The 18,589-nt window shown below is 36.1% G+C and overlaps 1 protein-coding gene across 6 annotated transcripts in view; it reads right to left on the reverse strand.

Annotated features, from left to right (window-relative positions):
- Positions 1 to 18,589, reverse strand: part of LOC118185025 (uncharacterized) — a 221,106-nt gene that overhangs the window by 191,882 nt on the left and 10,635 nt on the right. Inside the window, exon 2 of one of the 6 annotated variants that reach the window (XM_085823918.1) lies at positions 11,157 to 11,315. The exons of the other annotated variants lie outside the window; for them this stretch is intronic. The gene's annotated coding sequence lies outside the window, so the exon portion shown is untranslated. The remainder of the gene's footprint in view (positions 1 to 11,156; positions 11,316 to 18,589) is intronic. 6 annotated transcript variants of the gene reach the window in all.

An 18,589-nucleotide genomic window follows, 5' to 3' on the forward strand; every position in this document is an offset into this window, starting at 1 on the left:
TTAGAAGGGTCAGCGCGGGATGCGCAGAAGGAGAAAACTACTTACCCCCCGGTCGAATGACGAGCCGATGAATACTCTATTAGGAGTGACAAAGGAAGATTTTATTAAGGCTCAAGACGAGTGCAATACCTTAAGCGATCTCCGAAGGCAGGTACAAGAACAAAGGACCGCTGGAAAACGGGAGTTTGTCCGAGAAGACGGTTTGTTTTTTCGAATTTCCGAAGATCACCATGGGAATAAAAGAAAACAGCTAATCATTCCTGAAAAGCTGCGAGAAAAGGTAAAGGTTTTGTGCCATGAAGGAACGGCTGCAGCACATTTAGGGGTTACGAAAACGAAAGATAAACTTTTAAGGTATTTTTATTGGCCAGGTTGCTTTAAAGAGATAGAAGAGCATGTTCGCACGTGTGACCCGTGTCAAAAGGTGGGAAAACTCGGAGAAAAGAAAAAGGCACCTATGAAATTAGTACCCATTATAACTGAAATTTTTTCTAAAATCAATATCGATGCTTGCGGACCCCTACCAGTCACTCCGAACGGAAATAAATATATCATAACTGCCATCTGTATGTCCTCCAAATATCCTGATGCAGTCCCCGTTGCAGATATCAGTTCCGTGACGGTAACGGACGCGTTGATGAAAATTTTTAGCAGAATGGGGTATCCCAAAGAGGTCCAATGTGATCAGGGAACTTCCTTCACGAGCAACCTAACAACCGAGTTTTTCACAAAATTTGGTATCAAAGTGACTCACAGCTCTGTTTATCACCCGCAGTCGAACCCCGTAGAGAGACTTCACCGCACAATCAAGAGACTCTTGCGAGTGCTGTGTTTAGAGGCCGGATCGGAGTGGGAGAAACATCTCCCATCTGTTCTGCTAGCATTGCATACGGTTACACACGAAAGTATGGGATTTAGTCCCGCCGAATTAGTCCATGGTAAGAACCTAAGGACCCCAGAAACATTATTGTATGAACACTGGGTTGAGCCCCAAGAGGAGAATGTCACTGTTACGGATTATGTTCTCTCGTTAATAAATAGACTGAAAAGGTGCCAAGATCTAGCTTTTGAAAGGTTAGGAGAGTTGCAGGGAAAACGTAAACTCCGGTATGATAAGAAAGCAGTTAAGAGACAATTTAAAGAAGGGGACTGTGTGTTAGTCGTTGCCCCCTCGAAAGCAAATCGATTATCAGTTCAATGGTTCGGCCCTGGTATTATTGAGAGTCAACTCTCAGAGACTAATTACGTAGTGAAATTACCGGGAAAAAAAGAGCGTTCTCAGATATATCATGTTAATATGCTGAAGCCGTACCATCAGCGGCCGGAGACAATTAATCTACTATTGCAAGAGGTTGATGATAAAGGTTTAGAACCGGAAGTTGATATTCCATACTTCACTGCTGATCCAAATGTGTACGACTTTGAAGATATAACTCGGGAGAGTAAACTAGAAGAAAGGTTGAGTTCTGAACAGATAGCTCAGTTGCAGACTTTGCTAAATACATACATGTCAGTGTTCTCTAACGAACCTGGGATAACCGATTTAGTAGTTCACGACATCGAATTAATCAATAATCAGCCCGTGAGATCGAAGCCATACCGCACATTACCTAGGAGAAATGATATTTTAAAGTCAGAAATCCGGAGAATGCTGGATATGAAAATAATCTAAATCGGCGAATCGGATTACACCTCTCCTATGATTTTGGTGGAGGCTCCGAACAAAGACCCCCTGCCTTGTATTGATTACAGACGTCTGAATCAAGTAATTAGGACCGAATTTTTCCCGTTACCGAATATTGAAGAAAGGGTCGAGACGGTAGCTTCGGCTAAATATATTACTATATTAGATTTAGCAAAGGGTTATTGGCAGATTCCGCTCAGCCCCAAGGCCCAGCGTCTTGCCGCGTTTGTAACATCCTTTGGCACATACCGTCCGCTAAGAATGCCATTCGGGCTTAAAAACGCTCCGTATTTCTTCAGCAAATTAATGGCACAAATACTTCAGGGATGCGAAACATACGCAATTCCCTATCTAGATGACATCGCCATATTTTCAAATGACTGGAGTGAGCATTTAAAGCACTTAGGCCAAGTGCTACTACGAATATTGCACGCAAATCTTAAAATTAAATCGTCAAAATGCAAGTTTGCACAAAATCATGTAACATACTTAGGGCATGTGGTAGGAAACGGTTTCCGAACGCCTACGGAAGTGAAAACAGAAGCGATTCTGCAGTTTCCTCAACCCACAACAAAGACTCAAGTCAGAGCGTTCCTTGGTTTAACGGGATATTACGGACACTACATCCCCAAGTACTCTATAATAGCTGCACCCCTCACAAACTCACTGAAGGGGAAATCTAAGAAAGGAGCTATAGACTGGACTGAAGAATGCGAGCTAGCCTTCCGGGAGTTAAAAAGGCTATTAACCGAAAAACCTGTGTTATTCGCACCTGACTATACAAAGGAATTCATTGTACAAACAGACTCCTCCGATGTTGGAATGGGAGTCGTTCTTTCGCAACGGGATGATCTCAACAAGGAGCATCCGATTTTATATTTAAGTAAAAAGTTCTCAAAGGCAGAACAAAACTACAGCACTACGGAAAAGGAGTGCGCGAGTATCATTTTTGCCATAAAAAAATTGCATCATTATTTAGATGGGCAAAGGTTCAAAATCGAAACAGATCATAACCCCCTGGTGTGGCTAAACAAAAACGCAAGTTCAAACCCGAGATTAATGAGGTGGTCTCTAGTGTTGCAACCTTATAACTTTGAGGTAGTTTACCGCCCAGGCAAATTGAATAAAAATGCTGATGGGCTGAGTCGTTTCGAATCGGGCGAAACATAGAGTGTAAAGAGGTGATCATGCCAGTTTCTTATCTGAATAAGTATTTTGTATACAGTCAAAGTGTAATATACGAATATATCATCAGTTATTTTGTCCCTTTTTAAAGAATATTTGTGATGTGTATGTATATATATATGTGTGTGTGTGATTCTGATTTTAAATATTCCATTAATTCTCGCCTCTAAAGTTAATGCCTTATTGACTTATATGTGAACTTTTCAATAGTGACATTACTAGTACTGTTATTAATCAATGTAGCTGTGTTCCTGTAAAGGTGTGTTTGAAAGTGTTATCGAGAGAACAGTTTATTTCGTGTCATTTTTTAAGTTAGTGAAATGATGAGGAGAACTTTCCTCTTCGTTTCAACTCGAGAAAAGTTCTTCCGAAGGGGGAAGGAATCTATAGCTGTAACGTCGTCAGCTATTTTCCCACGGGCTCCCACGAAGTCTGGGAAAAGGAGACTTCAAATGGGCGCCAGATGACCACCCTGATGACACTTACGAATTCTTGAGGTCGAACGTGACCCCCAACAAAGTTCGGAAAGCATATTGTTTTTACGAAAGGAGAAAACTTTCATACAAGTTCTCACGGGTTGTGGAGTGTCCATTGTGTGTATGCGATAGACTGTCGCCAACTGCCTGTTTCTCGAAATAATTTAGATAGACCTCCCAAAAAGACGTTATGAATTTTCCCACGGAAAATTTCAGTTTCTCAGGCTGTCAAGACAGTATCTGAGAACAAATCAGCGCCTGTTAACCAATGGAGAGATGCTCCGAAAAAGACGTTTAGCGAATCACTGCAGCAGACGCACAAGACACGCCCACAAAACCTGGACATAAAAACAGTGAGTGAAAATAATTAGAGAGAATTTAGTCTGAAGTATACGCAGTCGTTGCGTAGAGAAGAGAGAGCCTTTCTCTTGCATTTTACGGCTCTTCCCGAGTCGCTAGTAAGCTTTAGAGAGCCCCTTTCTCTCTTGTGTATTTTACGGCTCGTCCCGAGTCGCTACTAAGCTCTGTCAAGAGCGGAAAAAGAAACCCTCAAAGAAGCGTAGCCGGACTTTTTCTCCGCTACCTCTGTTTGAACTCAAGTGATTATCGTTTCCTATTGGAAATGGACTACTTTGCTAAGCAAACTGCTTTGTTATAATAAGCAGTTGAACTTACCTTAAAATTCAATTTGTGAAATTTAACACTTACCTTATTTTTAATTACGCTACCAATAATAATTGCTACAGCTAAAATCGCTACAGGAACAAAGAAATGGAATTTTTTCTGTAAATATCGGATGTAAAACTTTCTCTTGGTAGACCGTTGAAATTGACTTTAACATTTTGTTCACTCTTTTTATTAATTTTTCCTGCATGAGAATCCTGCAACAATCATTAACCACTGACTGAAACTTTCTTTGCATGGAAGGAATGAGGTTTGTACGTTTTTTGCTCTTCGTTTTCGATAGTAACTAGACCTTTTTCGATAGCAGTCATTCAGTTAAACCTAGGCCTCGTGCAGGGTCACAATGTATTTCCATTTCTATCCTGCTAAATAGTTTTCATGCAGGGTTCTCAAATTGCTCTGCGTCGAGCCACATGCCTCGAAAAAAGCTGCCGAACATTATGTTTTTCAGCTTTTTCAAGTTGTAAATCGTGGTTTATTATTTCATTTGCTGTTGCTACAGCTGTATTTAAACACTCTTCAATTGATTTCTGCGTCGGTGGACCTTCTGTCTTTACCAACGATTTTACTTTATAAACATTAGAAACAGGACATTCCATTTTCGGGTACTCGTTTGAAGTCTTCTTTCCCTGTAGAACTAATGACTAAGGTTTTCCCCTTTCCTATGAATAATGTGGCTTATTTTGCGCATATAAATTTTAATATTATGCACTTGAGAACGTTTTTGAAGTATGGAATAAAACTATAGTTATGTTCGGAATAGGCAAAAATTTATTCTGCAATACACAGCTTGTATCCTTCAATACACCAGTTTAATACTACACCTTATTTCCGACATTTTGAGTGAAGAATCAGTTTAAAAGTAGCAGACGATATTTATCATTTCAAATAATAAGCTGTGTCCAGATATTGTTATTCCAAAACATTTGCTCCTTTTTAATTCTTTACCGAAATTTTTCTAAAAATGTATAAACACCTTCTGTACATATTTACGATCAACGGTTGCGAACATAAGGTTACGTAAGGACTTTTGTGTGCACGATATATATATAAGGATTGACAATTGAGAATTATTCATCTCACAAAACATACCCAACGAGTACAGGAGCTACTATTTTGTGCGAACGGATGAAATAGAGGTTGTCCCTTTCAATGATAAGGGAGATCAGAACTACTCCATTGTTCTATTCATCTCATCCCAAGGACGAATGGCCGTAGATTAACATGCGTGATTTTCGTAGTTACTTCCTGTTCAAACCCACCAGTTTGGTTTCCTATAAAAATAAATATATTTGTTGCATGATAAAAGGTGTAATTAATGAGGCAAAGTAAAATTTCTTTCTCTCCGCTCCATTTTTTTTATTACTTAAATTTTAGTTTGAGTAATCCTTTTTAGGATCAATTATTTGAGACGTGTAGGCTTATGAGAACCTGACGCTTATCTAAACTTAACGTGATTTGATTTACAACGTTTTAATGCTACTGAAGAAAAATAAATATAAAACTGAGAAATTTTAAGTTATTTATATAATAACTTATTTGCTTCATTATTAGCCCAAAAAAACTATTAGTCTCGAAAACGCGATTTTACGTTGTAGTCATCCACTGTCAGTGTTTGTTCCACCTTTCATTCAAGTCTGCTGCCATTAAGGAAAATTAATAAGATATTAGTGATTATATTAAAGATATTAGTGACATGAAATGATATGGCAAAGGCTAGTTCTGGTTGTTGTTCTGTAGACATTTAAAAGACATGCATGATATAGTAAGAACGTCTGTTACGATATGTAAGTTTAAGAATAAGTTACGTGTAAGCCTAGTAAGTTACGAGAACATTTTATATTTTAATAAATGTCCATTGTCTTTTAAAGTGTTTTATAAGTAATTATTTAAATATAGAGAAGACAATGCCGACTAAAGGGTAAATTCGCTTCCATTCTAGTAGTAGCATCTGCAGCAAATTCACAGAAGTGTCTAGACAAAGCAAAACCTTACATTTACGTAAAGGAAGGGAAGGGACATTTAGAGTCATATATAGAAATAAATAATTCAGCTCTTGAAGCATCATGTGCATAAAGTTTTCGGATTAGTTACATTTTTTAAGCAAGGCTGCAGTTCATCCACAACAGCTTAAGATTTAGGTTGTTCAGGAAGTGCAGGTAACGGTTCATTAAAAAAAAATATGTAGCCGGATCTTCATAGAAATATGTATGGTGAAAGAAAAACTCTTAATAAGAATGTTACAGCAAACTTCTCACAAAAATCAACATTGCTACAAACTAAAGGATTAAGCAAACGTATTTTCGGAAAACGTTTTCGGTAAAAGAAGCCGGGAACAGTATGTTACACATTCAAGTTCATTCTGAAAATAAATAAATAAATAAATGAAAAATAAAATAATAATAATAAATCTGAAATGAAACAGATTTTTAACGGTTGTGCAAAAGGACTCTTTTACAGTTTTATAGGGTTTATCAGTAGAGATTATCGATTGAAAAGTCCAGGTGGAACAACGAAACACTTTACAGCAGGCATTCTCAACCAGGGAAGGAATTAACACCTCGGCGGGGGGAGATTTCATAGTTTCCATGGAGGTAGGAAAGTTTCAGGAGGAGAAAGAATACGAGTAACCTTTTATTTAGCTACTAAGTAACTTTAGTTTTAGTTTATGAATATAAAAAACTACTTTTATTCAAGTTTTGACATTTGTCAGCATTTTTCTACATATTTCCTTAATTTATAAAGGACTATTTTTTAACAACAGCTTCGTTTAAAAATAATCTAAATTTACATAAATGTAGAAATATTTCTTGAGTTTTGGAAGAAGAGGAAAGGGAATGAACATCTAGCAATGGTGAAAGGGGTGCACTGCGTAAAGAAGGTTGAAAAACATTGTTTTCGTGGATAATACACGAATATACATTTACGCTAACGTGGTAAAGGCATTCTATAAAAAATTTGAAGGTTTTTAATTTGATATATAATCTGAATTTAGTGCACTTTTATTTCAATCCATCCTATTGAAAAGTTTAAAAAAATGCTCTTAAGAACTTCATATACTACTTTTCAATAGCTTCGTCTCGAATTTGAAAGATTAATATCTTGCATTTTCAAGAATGGCGACAGACTGAAATGAAAAGTGAAATAACATAAAATCGCGTTTTGAGATTGAATAGCCCTCTCGAACTGAAAAAATTCGAAATTTAAAATTCGAATGAGCCCATATTCTGGTGGAGTTTATGTGTTTGAAATTCGGTGGCTCCAGGTGCTAAGATTTTCCCACAGTGCGAGAAACAAATTTTAGATACATACATATAAAGTCTTCTTCACTTAATAACGAGACTCAGATGAATTTTAACTCATTTCGTATAACGTCACATCTCAAAAATTGCTGAATTTTGGATGTTTTGGAATTGGATATTGTGTTCAACAGATTAGTTAAATCGGAATTTCCAATCTCATTTATGATATGAAAGTTCTCACAAAGGAAATTCTGGAAGAATGAATTGCCAAAACGTGTCTAAGAATTTACGACAAAACCTGTTATCTATCCAAATAGAAGAAATTTAATATGTTTCATATAATTGTGAAAATGCATTGGAATGACCTGCTTCTTTTCCATAACAGAAAACAGAAATATGTAGTGGTTCTGCGGACATTTACGTTTGATCACCAAATTAGCAGTCTGACAAACTGCGATATTTTTCTCTACGAGCATTATGCTACAATTTCATGTTCAGCACAAATTTGGCACCTACTGTTGCAGGTGCCTCTTAATGTGATCACGTTTAGTCCATGGTTGTTTTGATAACATTAATCGAATGATAATATTAAAAATTGACGAAAAATATACTTCAAAACAGCAGTGGAATTTAGCTAATTTAATATAAAAATATAAGGACATTCTTCATTGGGAAAAAACATGTCAGAGTGAAATTTAAAATTAAGCAAAAACGCAAACCTAGTTTGGCGTAGGTATTCGTAGGACTTCTCCCCCCCCCCAGAATTAAAAGGGATAAAAAAACAGAGTTTCTTCCCGCCTTCTGAAGGATGTGTGTTTGATCACCCTCAAATTCTATACGCTGAATAGTCAAAACATTATGACCACCTACTCAATAACGCGTTGCGCGAACTTTGGCCTGAAAAACAGCTGCAACTCGCCTTGGCATGGATGCCGCAAGTTCTTGGTAGATGACTGGAGACAGATTATACCAAATGTCTAAGCAGCAGTCACGCAAAATCGAGATATTCCGACATGGTGGTGTTTGAGAACTGAGCTGCCACTCCATGACATCCAAAACATGTTCTATCGGGTTAAGATCCGGAGAGTTAATTCGGCCAGGACATTAATATGGATTCATCCTTATGCTTCTCGAACCACTCCAACATAGTTCGAGCCTCGTGACATGAGGTGTTGTCCTGCCGGAAGATTCCAATTCCAGTTGGAAAGACAGATGCCATGTAAGGGTACACCTGATCCGCAATTTTGTTCAGATAGTTCTCAGCTTTCATGTTCTATTCCACTACAATAAGGGTTCAGAGCCGGCCATAAGAAGAACGTCCACCAAAGCATAATATATTACCGCTACCACTAGTTGTGTATGACATGTTGTACAGGGGGGATGAACTGTTCGCTTGAAAGATGGCGTACCCTGACACTACCATCGACGTAATGAATGAGAAATCGTAATTCATCCGGCAAGACATGACATCTCGATGTTCGTGGGCCACTGGAGGCGTAGTTGACAATGAAGCTTGGTCAACAGAGGCACGCGAGGTGGGACGGCTGCTGCAGTTCCATATTCAACAGTGTCCGCTGAACTGTGTGCTCTTATACATGGCACTGTGACAAGGTCGCATATATGGTCTTTCTCTGGTTGTCCAGGGGAAGGGATTTCCGAGTGCAGTTGTACCTCTTTCACACCAGAAGAGAAATCCTGTTGCAACGAGCTCCCTTTGTTAATTATTCTGGTTGCAGCTTCGAAAGTCACATAAACGGTTCCAGAGATAAAAGATGTGTTTCACGGGCGTCGGAATGAGGACATGCACGAGTTATGCACGAGTGGTGGATTTCTCCCCCCCCCCCGGAATTCAGCAAAGGTAACGACACCGTGAGTGAGAAAAAGTTTTGGTAACGAGAAAGGAAGGTGGTTTTCTGAGAATAACCAGGACCTTCCTGCTGCAGTTATGGGCATTTTGGCCCGCTAAAACTCCGACTCCTTGTGTATGCTATTGATCGCGCACATTCTTGTTCAATAAGTTTCTGAAATTACGGGACTGAATTATCCAAGTACCACCCATCGACATAAACCGAAATTGTTAAAGTTTTTTTTAAATTTTTTTAATTAAAATTCATGATATTGTTAGAACTAGAGTTAGAAGTGTATTACAACCCGGGGTTTGTGTAGCGGTTTCGGCCACTACATCACAGCACTTAGACCTGCATGCTATCTGCTGAGCCACTGCTTGGCACCGATTTTGGTGTACCAAGCAGGACAGTTTCTGACGTTCCTTTTCTTTGATGATGCGTGGGCGTCTAACACCTTGGCGTCTACCGCTGGTTTCACCGTCATTTATCCACTTTGCATAAATACTAACAATGGCAGATCGTGAACAACCTACCAGTCGTGCAATTTCGGAGATACTCGTTCCGAATCTTCGAGACATTACAATCTGCACTCTATCAAATTCGCTTAGAGCAGCCCGCCTTTCCAAAAGTAAGTGCAAGAGTGATTCCTTACCTTCTCCAGTAGCAATTAAATATCGTACCCACTTAATCACGTCTACCCCACGTCACGCAGACGAGTTCTTTGAAAAATGTGAGGATGGTCATAATGTTTTGGCACGTCAGTGTAGAGTTAAATCTACACAAACTAAAGTTGCCTGGTTTTAAATGGTTAAATGAAATTGAAACAAAGCTGTTTAGAGACGAGTTCCTTAGTTTACTACATTTTTCTGCTACTTAGCAATTTTTATAATCTATTTAGGCCTTATCTAGCCACTTTACTTTAGTCAAAAAAATTATTCTTTAATAATTATAAAATAAACTGTTGATTACAGTAAGTGATGCATTTTCCATGCTTTCTTATACAAAATGGCGGGATTTCGGCAATTTGATAACAATATCCGAATGATAACGTTAACCGATATCATATTAATTGGCGTCTACCGTACTTTAACCTATACTTTTTAATAGCGTGCGAAAGAATTAATATATGTATCATTTCAAATTGATGCTATTTATCAAAACATTTATTTTGCTTGTTTTCCATACAATTTATACCGGCTATCTCTCAGAGGGCTGATGAGAAGATGACTATGAGAAGATAAATATGACTATATGATATATATGTAGATGAATACGACTATATAATTATATGATATGTGTGGAAATGAATATGACTATGGAAATTATAGATTAAGAACCACGTTCAGTTTTATTTGTTTCTGATAAATTTCATACAACAGTCAATGGAACATGAATAGTCCCACCCAATTTTATATGAAATCATGTAAAATATACCACTTATTGAAATCAACAATTCAGTTAACACGATAACAGCATTTTTATTTTTAAATTTGATTACGAAGGCACACTCGATGGTATCCGCCAAAAGGACGGATGCTCCGTGGAAGACTTCTAAGAGAAACTGGCTCGTATGCAAGTTACAGATAAATCCATGGAAACCTGTTCGCCGTGTTTCCATACAGCCAGCCTATTTACTGGGTTTCGAACAACGGACCGGCCCACCACCGGCCAAGCGGTAAAATCGAGAAAAATTACGGTTATCATATTTCAATGGGACTCACTAGTGGACGAGCTGTGAAGTCGCTGAGCACTGGTAGTTCGGTCCGAGGTTCGAATCCAGGTGAACGGGATGGCTGCATGGGCGTTTTCGTGTTTTTCTCTATTTACAACAAGCATATGACCTAGTTTCCTCTAAAACTTGCTCCATGATGGCATCCATCCGCTTAGGCAGATAACCCTAGTGTGCTTTGCCATAATAAACTAAACCAAACCAACCTAAACTGAACCCTGAACCGAAGTACGAGTGTTAGCGATTTTAGCGCTCAGCTGTTGGTGAGCATTATCAAAGTGTTAAGAGAATAATTTTTTAAAAACTTACATAAATTCCACAGGTAACACATAAAGTCGCCAAGTAAAGTAAAAACAAATTTTAAATTGCCAAGCGGTAGAGAAATGTCTCCAAACAGTTTGCTGACGTACATTTTGAAACTGTAGATTATATGAAGGTGATTAGATACAAGTCCCTCTCCCTCAAGCACTAAATAAATAAATAATAAAAATAAATAAGTAAATAAATGAATAAAAATTAAATTAAACCGATAAGATTTGGTAATTTGATGTGTCTTCTGATCAACCGCCCACAAGACGCATCAAATTACCGAATCTTAAAATCAGTCAAGAATAAAAACATTAACGCACAATAGAAAAGGATGAGCACAAAAATTGATCTAGATAATCTAGATATAGAAAACTGATCATATGTTCCAAAAAAAATAACAAAGCCGTTATATGAATCTGCATGCTTAATCTAAAACATGGGTTCAGAAACATGTAAATTTTACCAGTTTAGCATAGCTATGAAAACATATTTTAATTCCTAATTTTTATGCAAAATTAAATATTTTTTTCACATTTTTCTCCTTCAAATCTAAAATATACCTCATAATTTCATCTTTAAACCAAATTTGTTGTTAAATATAATAATTAATGAAAAATTGTACCATCTCAATGCCCTGGTAATGAATGCATTAATGATTTATTTCTTACTAGCGTAAGTACCCGATACCAGTTAAGTTAGATTGAGAGTAATGAACCTAAAGAGAGAACGATACTGCTGTAATCCTTCTGTAACAATGATGCAAAAAATGTGATTCATAGTCATACATTTTTCAAATTGATACGATATGGAACCCACATAAAACATTTCGATAGAAAATAAACTAATTCTTTCTCATTATAGCAGCAAAAATGGCACCCAGTTTTTATTCATTTCGTCTTTCTAATCAAATGGTCGTAAAAGCTCAAGTTCCATCCAATATTTCACCTACATTCAATTTTAGTCGATTAAATGTGGCAAAAAATTGATCATAATTGATCAGAAATCAATAACGCGAACAAACAAACACACAAACAGACATTCTTCCTTATATATATATAGAGAGAGAGATTTTATAAAACTTACAAATTTTTGATTAACAAACTCTACGATTGGACAGTAAGCAGTAGCATCACTTTTCAAAATAAAGCATTTTTATCTCCAACTCGCGAGAGTGTTGCCACTCGGAAAAATGCGTAAGGAAATTAATGTTTTCGGAGTTTTTAATTAATATCTCGGTTGTTTAAAGACGTACGCAGTCGAAATGACTTCCCATGAATTTTTGGAGACCGGAATAATGTATTTAATGCTTAGAAATTGAGCGTGAGACTTAGAAATTTTTTATTAACAAACTCTAGGATTTGTACAATGGCAACAACTTTCGAAATAAAGCAAATGTTCATCTCCAGCTAGCGAGACTGTCACTCGGAAAAATGAGGGCGAAAATTGTTTTCCCGAGGTTTTAATTAATGTCTCTGATTTTAGGTTTTTTTTGGGAGGGGGAACTCGACGTTGACCTTTTCCAGGACCCAGAAAAGAATTGTAAGAAAGTTTGGTGACGATAGCTATAGTAGTGACTGAGTTATTAGTGTAGAAACAAACATACTTTCTTCTTTATATATATAGATTAGTAATGATTAATAATATGTTTATAGTTACACCAAATTAATCCAAAAAAAAGAAATCTTCTCTCAGTGTAGATTTTGAATAACACAATCGGTTTTGAAGATAATTACACATAGATCCATCTTCTTCAAAAGGGGGGGAATCAGTGAATTTTATTTTTCCGCTGCTCCGGTGTGTGTGTGGGGGGGGAACGAGAAAGAAAGAAAAAGAGGGAGGAAAAAAAGAAACAAATCCATTGAACATCTACGTCTGACATAGATTGCTTTTTTGCCTAATTTTAAATTTACATGTTCACTTCCAGTGACTGAGGGATGCTCTCCGATTGTTAAGATTAGGGGTCAAATAATTTTCAGAAACGTTATGAACCGCTCTAAATGAATTTTTCATTAAAGGCATTATGAACAATTCTTAAACATTTTAATTTTTTTTTATTTTCCTAATTAAAATGCTGTGAAAGTACTTATGTATACGAGGGTTGCTATTTATGTGAAAGTACTTATGTATACGTACGTTTCAATAAAATATAATAGGTATTTTGAAGGGCATTTTTCTCTCTCCTTCAATAGTATCATTCGGTTAGTTATCAAACTAGCTGGTCAAACGTTATCGCATTAAGCTGCGCCTACTAATCTTCGCATCGTCACATCACGAAAAAAATTTGCCCAAAAGAATATAAATATTTAAAACTCGGAACCCTTACGACGTTGAAGTTCATTAACTTGTTTGTCGAAGTTCGCAAGCCCACGCCATCTTGCCCTATATCCGAGCCCCCGAAGGTCAAACAACTTGGTCAAACACGTTTGCAAATTCTTTTTTATCCATCCTCTCGTGACTACAGTGTTGGTGGTGTGCATGTTTTTCCCTGTGAAAAGGGTGTATGTGGGTATTCATTTGAATTGGGTTAAAAATGTTTAATATCTTTTTTCCTAATCTTTTTTACTACAAAATCTGTAGTGATGTTGATTTTCGAACAACAGGTACTTTGCAAGCTTCTTCTTAGCCGAACCATAGAATATATATATATGTATATATTAGATTCAGACACCATTCAACAAATCACGTATATAGATTATCTACATCTATTACGTCTATTATTATAACACAGAAACAATTATTTTGTCTATGCGTTTATCCACGAATACGTTGGTAACATTAGACCAAAGATACTGAACATTTTTATACGTACTAAGTATATTTAAAAAGTTGTCTTACCGCCCACCGGTTCAGAGTAACTTCATTTAGTGCAGCTGCAAAGTAATTTTTTTTGAGCCGAGGTTTAGTAAGAATATTAATAGTAAAATTTATACAATTGTTTTCATTTTGCGTATATGTAAAATTGACAGAAAATTTACTAAAAAATAATAAAGCTGTATAGATATATGCAAACAAGAGAGCGCTGCGCTCAAGAAAATGGTCAAGCAGACAAATATGTGAAACTTTTGTCTGCTTGAACTTTTGTCTTATATATATATATAAGATAAAAAATATGTAAATCAAAATTATAGCTTAAATTACTACCAGTCCCATAATTCTTCATTTTAACTTGTGTTTCGACCCTTTCTGTTCTAAAAGCAATAATTGTTCATAATAACTTTTTCTAGACTGCATTTTTTCGAAATTAATCCACTTCATGCTATTCTATGCAATCCTGCAATGCAGACAGCTCTTATCCAATTACCAATCATGATATTTTTTGATACATCCACGTTTCTAAATGCGTTTTCATTTCACCCCTTTTCTGCTTTGCCCTTTTGCTAATATGCGTCTCTCGGCTATCTGTTTCGTCCATTGTCTGAAAATGTGATAAATAATTCGCATTTATCTGGTAAATATAAATAACCTTTAAAGAATAAGGTTATGGCAACAAATATTTTTTAAAAAATCTGATGCGGACGCCATAACTTCCTTGTACGTATATTTAATTATACACATTTCTTGCTTCACTTCATTTAAAATAATTTCCTCGATTATTCTAACTTAATTAACCGATTCCTCAAGGCAAGTTGAAAATTAAATCAAAAATTGCAAATTTTGAAATAAAATATCCTGGTCAATTTTTGTCGTAAGAGTTAAACTTCTGGTTGCGGTTTATTTTTTTTTTTTTTTTTTTTTTTTTCTGCAGACGAGTATTTAAACTTTCCGAAATATAAGTATAGGAAGCGGGAAACTGTAGGTAACAAATTTATTTAACGATAATGCTGTTTTAAAGTCATTAGGTTTTTGAGAACCAGGAGTTGTGAGAAATGAGCAATGTCCTCGCCGGGACTCGAACCTGGACCTTTCGAACTCGCGCATAGTATGCTAACCGTTGCACCACGAAGGCATGCTGGAAGGAGGGAGAAAACTTTATATACTTCCCATAAGACCAACTTGTTTGGTTAGGTGGGTCAGCCTGCGCCCAATTCTGGCACTTTACGTACTTCCCCTTTTAAAAGGCGAATGGAGATTAGGGGACCCAATCGCCAAATCCTGGTAAATCATCACCCACCATCTTTTAGTACGAACGCCAATGTAGAGGAATTAGGTTATTTTGATACATTAGACGTGAGAAATGAGGAAATGCCCTAGCCGGGACTCGAACCTGGACCTCTCGAATACGCATCGAGTGTGCTATCTGTTACACCCCGAAGGACGTTGAAAGGAGGGAGAAAATATATTTTTTGCTATATTATATTTTCCATACCAACAAATTTACAGAAAGAAAACACTCAAATCATTGAACAGAACAGGAAAGACATAAGCATAAATAATAATTATATGTACTTTATTTTACTTATATTTTTATTATTCAATATTTGTTCTGTTTGGCAAAGAGATATCTTTAAAAAGTTCCTAAAAAGCTGTCGAGTTAAACGGAATGTCGAGATATCGAGAGTCGAGTTTGCGGGACTCCAGTGTATTTTCAAGCATAGAGAAAAACCAATGTATTTAAGCTACTTTCTTGAAAAAAAGGACGTTTTATAAATTTGTTTGAGTATTGTTTTTCGGAATGGAACGCATTAACCTATTTTATATTTTACACTGGCTCCTATGGAAAAAAAAAATCGTTTAAATAGTGTTAAATATTACAAGCAGGATTCGGTAACCAGTTATGCTTGCTACGAGGTTTCACTGTATCTTACATTTTGCAGAATGGCAACAGAATTCCGCTACTATGTAACCACTGCTTTATTGGCTAATATTTTTTAAAGTAATTTACCACACATTTCTTTCAACTTTGAACAATTAATTTTTCTTTCAATTTAATTGTCTGTTGCGCAACCAAAACCTTTAACGCAAACAATAAATTGCGACACGTGGTATGGCTAAAAAAAACGTCGTCCAACAACCGTTTCCGTCATAGGTTTTGGAAGCAGGCAATACTAAAACACCACCGTTGTTTCCCCCCCCCCCCGTCAAATCATGCTTCTGCAGCATGCTCTGATGTAGACACCTGTTTCGACGTTGCTGTTTGAGAAGGACGCAAAAGTTGAAGCTCACTGCAAATTATTTTTCTGACAATACATAATCAAAATAAAAACTACTTCCTTCATGCCTTCTTGGCTGTGCGTAATCTCGTTTTCACAGCCAAGATCAGTGTTGGGCATTTTCCTGAACGACATAATTTCCTGCGAGATAAACGACTACTAACATAAAATATCAGAAAAAGCTATTTCATTACATGATTAAGATAAGCGTTCATCCAGCAATATTTAGTTCTTTCGTCGCTAATTCTAATGTTACCAACTTCACATTTCTTTATTCATTTATTTCAATTTTTATTACACTAGCCGCTTCTGCGACCAGCCGCCTAAAGTGGATATTAAAAAGAAAGAAAAATATGTAATGATTTTAATAAGTCCAGCTAATATCATTTCATAAAAATATTATATACAGTAGAGTCCCGCAAATTTGACATAATGTGAACTGAGAGAGTGTCGAGTTTTCGAAAAGTCGAGTTTTACGGAATAAGGCGTGGGTTTTTCAGAACTCTTAATATTTAACTGTGACTTACTATAAATATTTGTAGTACAATACTGGAAACGGAAAAGTACATCATACAACTGAATTAATGTTGATTATTTATGTGAAGTTCTACTACAATAGGAGCCATAAAAAGAACAAATACCCCAAAGTAATTGAGTTTAAAAACTTACATACAAAAATAAAGGAAAACTATTAGTTTTTGGTAGAAAAATATCGTGTGATGGTAGATTGTCTCTCACACTCATTAAGACGTCGTGCAGCTTTATCCCGTAGGCGATGGAGGAACAAAATATCCATACCAAATGCCATACCAACAAATTTACAGAAAGAAAACACTCAAATCTTTGAACAGAACAGGAAAGACATAAGCATAAATAATAATTATATGTACTTTATTTTACTTATATTTTTATTATTCAATATTTGTTCTGTTTGGCAAAGAGATATCTTTAAAAAGTTCCTAAAAAGCTGTCGAGTTAAACGGAATGTCGAGATATCGAGAGTCGAGTTTGCGGGACTCCAGTGTATTTTGAAATAGACATTTTGTGATTAAAATGCATTTTTACTCAAATTAATCAGATTAAAAGACAGAAAAAGAATATTTTTAAGAGCTGCGTTTATTGCTTTTCAATCCTTTGGTTTTGCTAACTCAAAAACAAAAGGACTAAACTTCAAAGTTAAATATCTTACAGTTTACTAATAGACAACACGCTGGTGCGTGGAGATAGTAATTATTCTATTTCAGGAAGTGGTAAGAAATTATTTTCGAATAGCGGAATTTGCAAATAAAACTGTAAGATCTTACCTTCTACCGATTGGTAAAGCCTAGCGCGCCGGAGTTAAAATGTTTTACGTCGAACAGGCTAGCCGTTTTCCTCTTTCAAATTGCAGAGTTTGTTAAAGAAAAATTTGTAAGGTTTGTATAAAATATGAAAAAAATTAAAAATTCGGCTAATTTTAGTCATGTTCATGTGGAAGACTATATATATAAATTCTAAATTGAGTGGCTCTAGGTGCTGTCGTTTTCCCACAATAAGAGGAAGATGCATACATACAGATTTTTATTAGTTAATTATTTAATAATAGACCCAAGAGACGACTTTACACAAAAATTAGTAATAGAATTAATATGAAAATAAATAGATAAAGCACAGCTGGGAAGAATTTTCAAAGTGCAAAATACATACTTTCCAACACAATATATTTAAAATTCGCTTTCTTATTCAAATTTATTTCTAAACCACAAATCTTATCTCGTTGAGCATTAGTAATTATACCCGAATTCAAACAGCGGCAAAGTTCTACTTAAAAACCCTCGTTGATGGCAACTCTTTCTTTTAGTGGACAGCCCTCACGCATTCCTCTTAATAGATTAATTAAACGATACCTAGCAAATATACGCGTCCTCTGCTTTTTCTTTATGTGTAACATGAATATGAGGCAGTTTCCCTTTAAAAATACCCCACGAAGGCTTGCGTCCGCTTAGACAGATGGCCCTCGAATACTTCGTTAAAAATTCTAATCTATTCCATTCGTTCGACCTACTGATGAATTACTACGAAGCTTATAAGGCTGAGAAGAGATGCTTTAAAGGAAGACGTTTTGAGTGGCTTTTACCTATTTTACACCGCCTTAACTAGTAACTATAAAAAAGAGAAAAAATTTAACGATTACTTTTAAATCACTGAGTTTGTTGATTCAATTCGAAAGACAAATATATTGCATTTTGATGCGTGGGAACAGACTTCTTCTGATCAAATTTGATACATATATAGCTTACACTTTTGCCGAGCGGCAATGTAAAGCTTATAAATTTTTAAAAAATTCGAGCTTTGAGGTACATG

Source organism: Stegodyphus dumicola, chromosome 9 (genome assembly GCF_044657685.1).
Source record: "Stegodyphus dumicola isolate Sdum_Otavi_A_Nest chromosome 9, ASM4465768v1".
Lineage (NCBI taxonomy): Eukaryota > Metazoa > Arthropoda > Arachnida > Araneae > Eresidae > Stegodyphus > Stegodyphus dumicola.